The sequence below is a fragment of the Micromys minutus genome, assembly GCF_963924665.1.
Source record: "Micromys minutus genome assembly, chromosome: 10".
Taxonomy (NCBI): domain Eukaryota; kingdom Metazoa; phylum Chordata; class Mammalia; order Rodentia; family Muridae; genus Micromys; species Micromys minutus.
Window position 1 is genome coordinate 22682378 of NC_137979.1, and position 9641 is coordinate 22692018.

The window sequence follows — 9641 nt, forward strand, 5'->3', positions numbered from 1 at the left end:
AACCCCACCAGCAGTGGAGAAGTGTTCCTCTTTCTCCACATCCTCGCCAGCATCTGTTGTCATCTGAGTTTTGGATCTTGGTCAATCTGACTGGTGTGAGGTGGAATCTCAGGGTTGTTTTAATTTGCATTTCCCTGATGGCTAAGGATGTTGAGCACTTCCTTAGATGTTTCTCAGCCATTCAATATTCCTAGACTGAGAACTTTTTGTTTAAGTCTGTACCCCATTTTTAATAGGGTTGTTTAATTCTCTGGTGTCTAGCTTTTTTTTTTCTTTGTATACCTTGGATATTAGGCCTCTATATGATGTGGGGTTGGTAAAGATCTTTTCCCACTCGGTTGGCTGCCACTTTGTTTTCTTGACAGTGTCTTTAGCCTTACAGAAACTTTGCAAACTCATTAAGCCCCATTTGTCAATCTTTGATCTTAGAGCTCGAGCCATTGGTATTCTGTTCAGGAAATTTTCTCCTGTGCCTATGAGTTCTAAGGTTTTCCCTACTTTCTCATCTAATAGTTTCAGTGTACCCGGTTTAATGTGGAGATCTTTTATCCACCTACACTTGAGCTTTGTAAAAGTAGATAAAAGGGTCTATTTTCATCCTTCTGCATGCTGAGTGCCAGTTGGACCAACACCATTTGTTGAATAGGTTGTCCTTTTTCCATTGAATGTTTACAGTTCCTTTGTCAAAAATCAGGTGACCATATACGTGGGGGCTCATTTCTGGATCTTCTATTCTATTCCATTGATCCACGTGCCTATCTCTGTATCAGTACCATGCAGTTTTTAGCACAATTGCCTTGTAATATAGCGTGAGGTCAGGGATGGTGATTCCCACCAGATGTTTTCTTGTTGTTGAGGATGAATTTCACTATTCTAGGTCTTTTGGTATTCCAGATGAAATTGCACATTGCTTTTTCCAACTCAATGAAGAACTGGGTTGGAATTTTGAAGGGGATTGCATTGAATCTGTAGATTGCTTTTGGTAAGATGGCCATTTTTAAAATGTTGATCCTTCCAATCCATGAGCATGGGAGATCTTCCTCGATTTTCTTTTTTAGAGGTTTGAAGTTCTTATCATACAGGTCCTTCACTTGCTTAGTTAGAGTCACACCAAGGTATTTCATATTTTTTGTGACTATTGTGAAGGGTATCTTTTTCCTAATTTCTTTCTCCACATGTTTGTCTTTTGACTATAGGAAGGCTATTGATTTGTTTGAGTTAATTTTATATACAGCCACTTTGCTGAACTTGTTTATCAGCTGTAGGAGTTCTCTGGTGGAAGTTGTGGGGTTGCTTAAGTACACATCATGTCATCTGCAAATAGTGATGTTTTTACTTCTTCCTTTCCAATTTGTATCCCTTTTATTTCCTTTTGCTGTCTAATTGCTCTGGCCAGGACTTCCAGTACTATGTTGAATAGGTAGGGGGAGAGTGGGCAGCCTTGTCGAGTCCCTGATTTTAGTGGGATTGCTTCAAGTTGCCCACCGTTAAGTTTGACGTTGGCTGTTGGTTTACTGTATATTGATTTTATTATGTTTAGGTATGGGCCTTGGATTCCTGTTCTTTCCAAAACTTTTAACTTGAAGGGGTGTTGGATTTTGTCAAATGCTTTCTCAGCATCTAGTGAGATAACCATGTGGTTTTTTTCTTTGAGTTTGTTTATATGGTGGATTACATTGATGAATTTCCTTATATTAAACCATCCCTGCATCCCATGGTGAATGATCGTTTTGATGTGTTCTTGGATTCGGGTTGCAAGGATTTTGTTGAGTATTTTTGCATCAATCTTCATAAGTGAGATTGGTCTAAAGTTCTCTATCCTTGTAGGGTCTTTGTGTGGTTTAGGAACGAGGGCTATTGTAGCCTCAAGAAATGAGTTAGGTAGTGTTCTATCTGATTCTATTTTGTGGAATAGTTTGGAGAGTATTGGTATTATGTCATCAGTAAATGTCTGATAAAACTCTGCACTGAACCCATCTAAACCTGGGCTTTTTTGGTTGGGAGGCTTTTGATGACTGCTTCTATTTCTTTAGGTGTTATGGGATTATTTAGATGGTTTACCTGGTCCTGGTTTAACTTTGGTATCTGTCTGGGAATTCATCCATTTCCTCCAGATTTTCCAGCTTTGTTGAGTATAGGCTTTTGTAGTAGAATCTGATGATTTCTTGAATTTCCTCAGTTATTTTTCCACTTTCCTTTCTGATTTTGTTAATTTGGATACCCTCTCTTTGCCCTCTAGTTAGTCTGGCTAAGGGTTTATCAATATTGTTAATTTTCTCAAAAAACCAGCTCTTGGTTTTGTTGATTCTTTCAATGGTTCTTTTTGTTTCTATTTGGTCTATTTTTGCCCTAAGTTTGATTATTTCTTGCCGTCTACTTCTCTTGGGTGTATCTGATTCCTTTTGTTCTAGAGCTTTCAGCTGTGCTGTCAGGTTGCTAGTGTATGCTCTCTCCAGTTTCTTTTTGGAAGCACTCAGAGCTATGAGTTTTCCTCTCAGTACTGCTTTCATTGCATCCCATAGGTTTGGGTATGTCGTGTTTTCATTTTCACTGAATTCTAGAAAATCCTTAATTTCTTTCTTTATTTCTACTTTGACCCTGCTATCGTTTAATAGAGCATTGTTTAGTTTCCATGTGTCTATGGGCTTTTTGTTGTCTTTTTTGTTATTAAAGACCAGCCTTAGACCATGGAGATCTGAAAGGATGCATGGGAGTATTTCGATCTTCTTGCATTGATTGAGGCTTGTTTTGTGTCTATGAGGTCAATTTTCGAGAAGGTGACGTGAGGTGCTGAGAAGAAGGTGTATTCTTTTGTTTTAGGATATGTTCTATAGATATCTATTTGTTCAAGTTGGTTCATTGTCTCTGCTAGTTTTACAGTGTCCTTGTTGAGTTTCTGTTTCCATGATCTGTCCATTGGTGAGAGTGGGGTATTAAAGTCTCCCACTATTATTGTGTGGGGTAAAATGTATTTTTTGTACTTTAGTAGGGTTTCTTTTATGAATATCGGTGCTTTTGTATTTGGAGCTTATTTGTTAAGGATTGAGAGTTCCTCTTGACAGATTTCCCCTGTAATGAGTAAAAAGTGTTCTTACTTTTCTTTTTTGATAACTTTTGGTTTAAAATCTACTTTATTCGATATTAGAATGGCCACTCCAGCTTGCTTCTTGGGACCATTTGCTTGGAAGGTTTTCCCCAACCTTTTATTCTGAGATAATGTCTGTCTTTGTCTCTCAGTTGAGTTTCCTGTATGCAGCAAAGTGCTGGATTTTGTTTATGTATCCAGTCTGATAGCCTATATCTTTTTATTGGGTAGTTGAGTCCATTTATGTTAATAGATATCAAGGCATAGTGGTTGCTGTTTACCGATATTGTTGCTTTGGTAGGTTGAATTGTGCCTGTGTGTCTTTCTTCCTTTGGTTTTCTTGCTTATAAGTTTTCTTGTTTTTACCATGAGGTGGTTCCCCTCATTGTATTGGGTTTTCCACCTGTAATTTGTTGTAGTGCTGGGTTTGTGGTCATATATTGTGTGAATTTAGTTTTGTCTTGGAATATCTTCGTCTTGCCATCTATGGTGATTGATAGTTTTGCTGGGTATAGCAGCTTGGGCTGGCACTTGTGCTCTCTTAGGGTCTGCATGATGTCTGTCCAGGCTCTTCTAGCTTTCATAGTCTCTGTTGAGAAATCGGGTGTGATTCTGATTGGTCTACCTTTATATGTTACCTGACCTTTTTCCCTTACTGCTTTTAGTATTCTTTTATTGCTTTGGGCACTTGGTATTTTGACTATTATGTGTCGGGAAAAATTTCTTTTCTGGTCCAACCTATTTGGAGTTCTGAAGGCTTCTTTTATGCTTGTGGTCATCTCATTTTTAAGGGTAGGAAAGTTTTCTTCCAGGATTTTGTTGAAGATATTTACTGTCCCTCTTAGTTGATATTCTTCACCCTCTTATATTCCTATTATCCTTAGGTTTGGTCTTCTCATTGTGTCCTGGATCTCCTGCATATTTTGGGTTAGGAGCTTTTTGATTTTTGCATCTTCTCTGACTGTTTTGTCTATGTTTTCAGTATTGTCTTCGGCCCCCAAGATTCTCTCTTCTATCTCTTGTAGTCTGTTGGAAATGCTTGCATCTGTGACTCCTGATTTCTTTTTTAGAATTTCTACCTCTAGGGTTGTCTCTTTTAGTGTTTTCTTTATTGTGTCCATTTCCGTTTTAAATTCCTTCTTCCATTCCTTCATCTCTTTGGTTCTGTTTTCTTCTAGTTCTTTGAGTTCTTTGAGTGTTTTTCTTGTTTCTTCTTTCAAAGCTTCTAATTCTTTATGCTTTTCCTCCCGTTCTTGTTTAAGGATCTCTATTATCATCTTGAGGTAGGATTTCGTGTCTGAGTCTTCTTTTTCTGGAGTGTTTGGCGTTCCGCTGTTTGTTGTGATGGGAGAGCTGGGTTCTAGTGTTGCCAGGTTGTCTTGGTTTCCCTGGGGTACGTTCTTTTGCTTTTCTCTTGCCATCTTGTTGTCAGTGGTTGGTTCTCGCCTTTCCCTTGTACCTGGCCTGTGTCCCTGGATCTCCGCTGTTCCTCATGGCGGATGGTCCAAGTGCCTGTTGTGCACCCCAAAAGCTGCCGGCTGGGAACAGAGGTCCCAATGCCCCTGGGTTTCTGGATCCCTGGATCAAGCTGGGCAGGTGCACACTTTCTGAGTGCTCTGCTGAGATCTCTCTGCCTCCTGGCTAGTCAGAATCTGTTCTCACCCGCATAAGTAATATCTTAAAAATTGATAAAAAATTTCCCAGACAAACATGTAGCTTCATTCATGTGGGGATGCCATGAAATGAGAAATCTTGTATTTATGAACAAAAGTGAATGGAGGAGGGGATTCCCAGGTCAATGCCCAGACCAGATCTTCAACAAGATCGTAGAAATCAAGAAATACCAACTTATATAGATGCAAGAAACACACAGAATACCAAATAGAAAGAAACAGAAAAGCACCTTCCCATGACAGATAGTCACAACACTAAATATACAGAGCATAGAGAGGTTACTGAGTGCTATAAAAGCAAAAAAGGCCATGGCACATAAGTCACATCTGATGGCAAAGTCATCAGACTGATACAAAGCCAGAGAGAGCAAGGCAAAAGAATTAATTGGTTCCCTAGCATTGGTGGATATGGAGCATGTACTGTTTATTTTCTGTAACCAGCCAAGACTTCCAGTTGTGGGACTGAGAAACTAACCAACCTACAAATCCTTTGACACACATGCTGTTCTACATGCAAGATAGGCTTTCGTGTGTGGCCAATCAATGACTGTTCTAATTTGAGACCCTAGCCACCAGAGGGAGCCCATGCCTACAGGGCCTGGATGACCAAGAACTTGATGCTTGATGGCCCAGAGACTTAGGGTAGAAACAAACACGGCTGAACAGCAATGAAATGTCAACAAAGTGATTCCTAATGATATTCTGCTGTATTAGAGATCACTGTACTCAGTCACCATCAGAGTCTTCCTCCTGAAGCTGATTATGGGAGAAGATGCAGAGACCCACAGGCAAACTAAGGGCAAAGACACGGCCTTCAATTGCAAGGGCTTCCTGGGAGCAGTGCCATAGCCCAGTAGTGAGAAGGCAGGTGCAGGTTTTCTAGGTGAATTTGGGGAACCCCTTGGAAGAGAAAGGATGGTAGGACCTAGAGGGGTTAAGAACAACAGAAAAACAAGCCCATGGAACACAAACAGTTAAGCAGGGCTCACAGGGGCTCACAGAGACTGACGTGGCAGTCATGAAGCCTGCATAGGTCTGTGCTAGGTCCTCTACATACATGCAGAGGTTTAGCTTAGTGTTTTTCTGGGATTCCTAAAAGCGGAAGAGGCAGTGTCTCTTACTCTTTTGTCTGGTTTTGGGAAGCTGTTCTTCCTATTGCGTTTCCAGCCTTGATATGAGGGTTTTTGCCTAGTCTCATTGCATCTTTTAATGATGTGTTTAGTTGATATTCCTGGGAAGCTTATTCTTTTCTGATGGGAAATGGAGAAGGAGTGGATTTTGGGGACACAGGCAAGTGTAAGGTGAAATTTAGTGGAGGCTGAGAAGGCTGTGGCCAGAATGCGTTATATGACTTCTCATATAATTCTTAAATAAAAATTTAACCTAATTAATTAATAATTGCGTTATTACAAAAATGTTTGTGAATCATGACAGTGAAGGCAAAGCTACAATTCTTCAACTCTGAGCCTTTCCTCTCTAAGCCTTGCTCCTCTTGTCCCCAAGGTGGGACAATAGTAGTTTCTCTGTCAAGGCTGGATGTAAGATTTAAGTGTGAGTGTGATGTAAGTGAAGCCATGACCTGGGCCTTGGCATAAGGCATGTGCTCAGGAAACTCCTAATAACCCCTTGGGCACTTGAGTGATGAGGAATCCTGTGGTAATGGATTCTCCTGTTTGCCAGTTCCCTGCTCAGAAAGCCAAGCTGTGTTCTCATGATGTAAGACACTACCCTTAGTTCCAAGAGCAGTGCCGAAGCTAAAAAGTAAGACTCTGGGGAAGTATTTGTAGGGTGGTGTCTAGGGCTCTCCAGTTCTTGGGCTCTTGATGTGTCACTTTGCCCCCAGGGGACTGAGTCTTTGCCCCCAGGGGACTGAGTCTTTGCCCATGTCTTTGTGTCACCTTAAGAAGCTCTTCTCACTTGAGCAGTGAGTTTAAACTTTCAGCCAGACGTCAACTTGTCCCTTCTTGTTTTCTAGTAATGGGTTAGAATGAGGTTTCAAGTCCTCAGTCACCTCCTCTGATGTTGGAAGATTGGGTAAGTTGGCCTGGAAACCCATGGTGTGGTGGGGTGAGTTCGGGAAAGCTTGGTGAAGAGTACACAGGCTCTCCCAGTGAGAAAGGACTGAGAAAGGTTACCAAACTCCCATGGGGCTTTGAAGACTTACACTCTGAACTCCTACAATGATCCCTTGAGATGGTGTGAGGGTGTGGAGAGCGGGTGTGGTGGCAGTCCCAAGATGATGCTTGGGACTCCGGCCTGGTCTTGTGACTAGCACATGACTTCCTCCTGCCACCCCCCCCCCCGAAATTAGCCACTCCCACCGTGCGAGCTGCGCAGGTGCACGCATGACTGAGATCAGGACAATAGGACTGCGCTTGGGGGGGGGGGGGGAGAGAAACCCAAAGGGGAATAAAAGGAGAAACAGAAAGAGAAACTAGGAGGGAGAAAGAAAGAGAGACAGGGTGGGGGGCAGAAAGATTTTTATGAGCATGCTATAAGGTTCCTTGAATAAACTGCTTTGAGAAGAACGCTGTGTGGTTGCTCTTTTTCTGCTGGTCAGAGACGGAAGCGAGGGCTAAGCATTGTTAATGTCTCTGTTTCCCAGATAGACACTCGTGACCCCGTGTCAATCCTTGTTGCTCTGGCCGTGGTACCCTGATGGAACTTTCTTGATCTGTGAGCCTTTTCTGTATAAACTATAACATGACAAGCTACTGACAAGCCACTAATACTTCTGGGTAATAACTTTTTCTTTTTTATTTATTTCCTTTACATTTCAATTATTGTCCTCCTTTCCTCCCCCTACTTTGTTGTCTGTCTCTCCCCTTGGTTAATGATTTTTTATAGGATCTCACTATGTACCTCAGGTTGCTCTTGAACTCATGTTCTTATAGCCTAATGTGCGGTGGGAAGAATGGTTGTTGAAGGAAAGATAAGGGTTAGGTGTAGGCAGGACTTTCACAGAGCAGCAGCAGACGGAGGAGGGGACAGTCACTCCTTAGGCACTGATTGTTCTAGATTCCATCCCTCTGTCTGTTTCTATGTGCTGTGAGCTTGAACAAGTTAACCTCTCTCTAGACCCTGTGAACTGGAGAGTGATTGCTACTTTGGTGTTCCCAGAACAGGAGCATTTATTAAGTATTGGACTCTTTAATATTTGATATGGATTATTACTTTACTCCCATAGCCCAGGGAGACAGTTTCTTACCTTCCTATTTCCCAGATAGATTCATTGAGGAGGGCTGAAGTCTGCCTCTGCCTAGCTCCAAAGTCTGAGCTTGTAACATTGGTGTCACTAATTATTCTCAAGAGCTGTCTTCAAGACCCTATGCCACCCTTCTCAGAGTCCTCTGCCATCCCAACTCTCTCCACTACAGTTTCAGTTTGCTCCTTCCAGGGAGCTGTAAGTAGGTATCACATGGGAATCTGAGCATGTCTACTTCTGTAGAGCAGAGTGTTCTCTAGAGTTCAGTTAGGGGTTTCTGAAAGCCTTCCTGTTCCAGCCTCTCCTGGAGCCTGTGAACTCTTCTAGTATGAGGCTGGCCATGGAAACCTAGGTAGGAAAGCTAAGTGGTTATGGAGGGGCCACAGAGTGATGGTTTGGGGTTCTAGGTGTACTTACCTAGGAAAGAGGGCTGCGCTCTGTCACTCAACAGCTCCATCTCCATCTGCCTTTTTGTTTTGAAGGTGGGGTTCACATTGTTGATCTTTATGCTGAGCCACCATTGTGTTACTTTCCTGTTTGGACTGAGGGCCACCCATAGTGATGGGGTTCTCAGATACTGCTTCTCTGAGCAGTTTTTGCTCTTATTGCATCAAGACTCTCTTCTGTTGTTCCAAGAAGGAGCCTGTGACTTTTTGTTTCTGCCAGACTTTTCTGTTTTGGAAATGTGTGTTTGATCAGAATGGATAGAGGAGACCTGGTAGCAAATGAAAACATACCAGTTGATCCTGAACTATGCAGATTATATTCCCTCCCCAGACCCATCTTCCTGGTACATTGAGTGCCCACTTTCATCAGGTCAGGAACCATACAGGCTAAGGATTCCCATCAGATGCCTGTCACACCAGGGCTGTCCAGTTTATTTCTCTTCTCAATACCTACTACAACAGGCACATTCAGGAACAAAATCCATCAGATGGCTAAAGGCCCTCAAAAGAACACATTCAACGTCAAGGCCATATGCCACTTTCAGAACACAGCTACTACAGAAAGCCTTGGATATCCTAACACCATCAAGCACAAGAAAATGACCTTAAATCCAATCCCAAAAGGATGATAAAGGCTTTTTAAAGAGGAAATGAATAAATCCCTTAAAGAAATACAAGAAAATACAATAAAAAAGTAGAGGTCTTTAAAGAGGAAGCAAATAAATACCTTAAAGAAATAGAAGAAAATACAAGTAAGCAAGTGAAGGAAAGAAAACTATTCAAGACCTGAAAATGGAAATAGAAGCAATAAAGAAAACACAAACTGAGGGAATCCTGAAAATGGAAAACTCAGGGAAGAGAGCAGGAACAACAGAGCAAGCATCACCAACAGAATTCAAGAGATGGAAGAGAGAATCTTAGGAGTAGAGGATACAATAGAAGAAACTGATACATCAATGAAGAAAAATGTCAAATATAAAAGAAGTACTGACACAAAACATCTAGGAAATTTAGAATATCCTGAATGGAGGAAGATATCAGAAGATGACAAGATCTCCCATGTTCATGGTTCAGTAGAATTAACATAGTGAAAATGGCCATCTTACCAAAAGCAATGTACAGGTTAATGGAATTCCCATTAAAATTTCAACACAATTCTTTACAGACTTTGACAAAGCAATTCTGAACGTCATATTGAAAAACAAACAAACAACAACCCCAGAATAGCCAAA

The 9641-nt window shown here is 41.4% G+C and overlaps 1 pseudogene across 1 annotated transcript in view; it reads right to left on the bottom strand.

Annotated features, from left to right (window-relative positions):
- The window catches only part of LOC308425156 (NACHT, LRR and PYD domains-containing protein 1 allele 2-like), a 39764-nt pseudogene extending 31338 nt beyond the window's left edge, over positions 1–8426 (bottom strand). Inside the window, exon 1 of the transcript in view lies at positions 8381–8426. The product of the transcript in view is annotated as an NACHT, LRR and PYD domains-containing protein 1 allele 2-like (transcript). The remainder of the gene's footprint in view (positions 1–8380) is intronic.
- Between the last annotated feature and the right edge of the window lie 1215 nt (positions 8427–9641).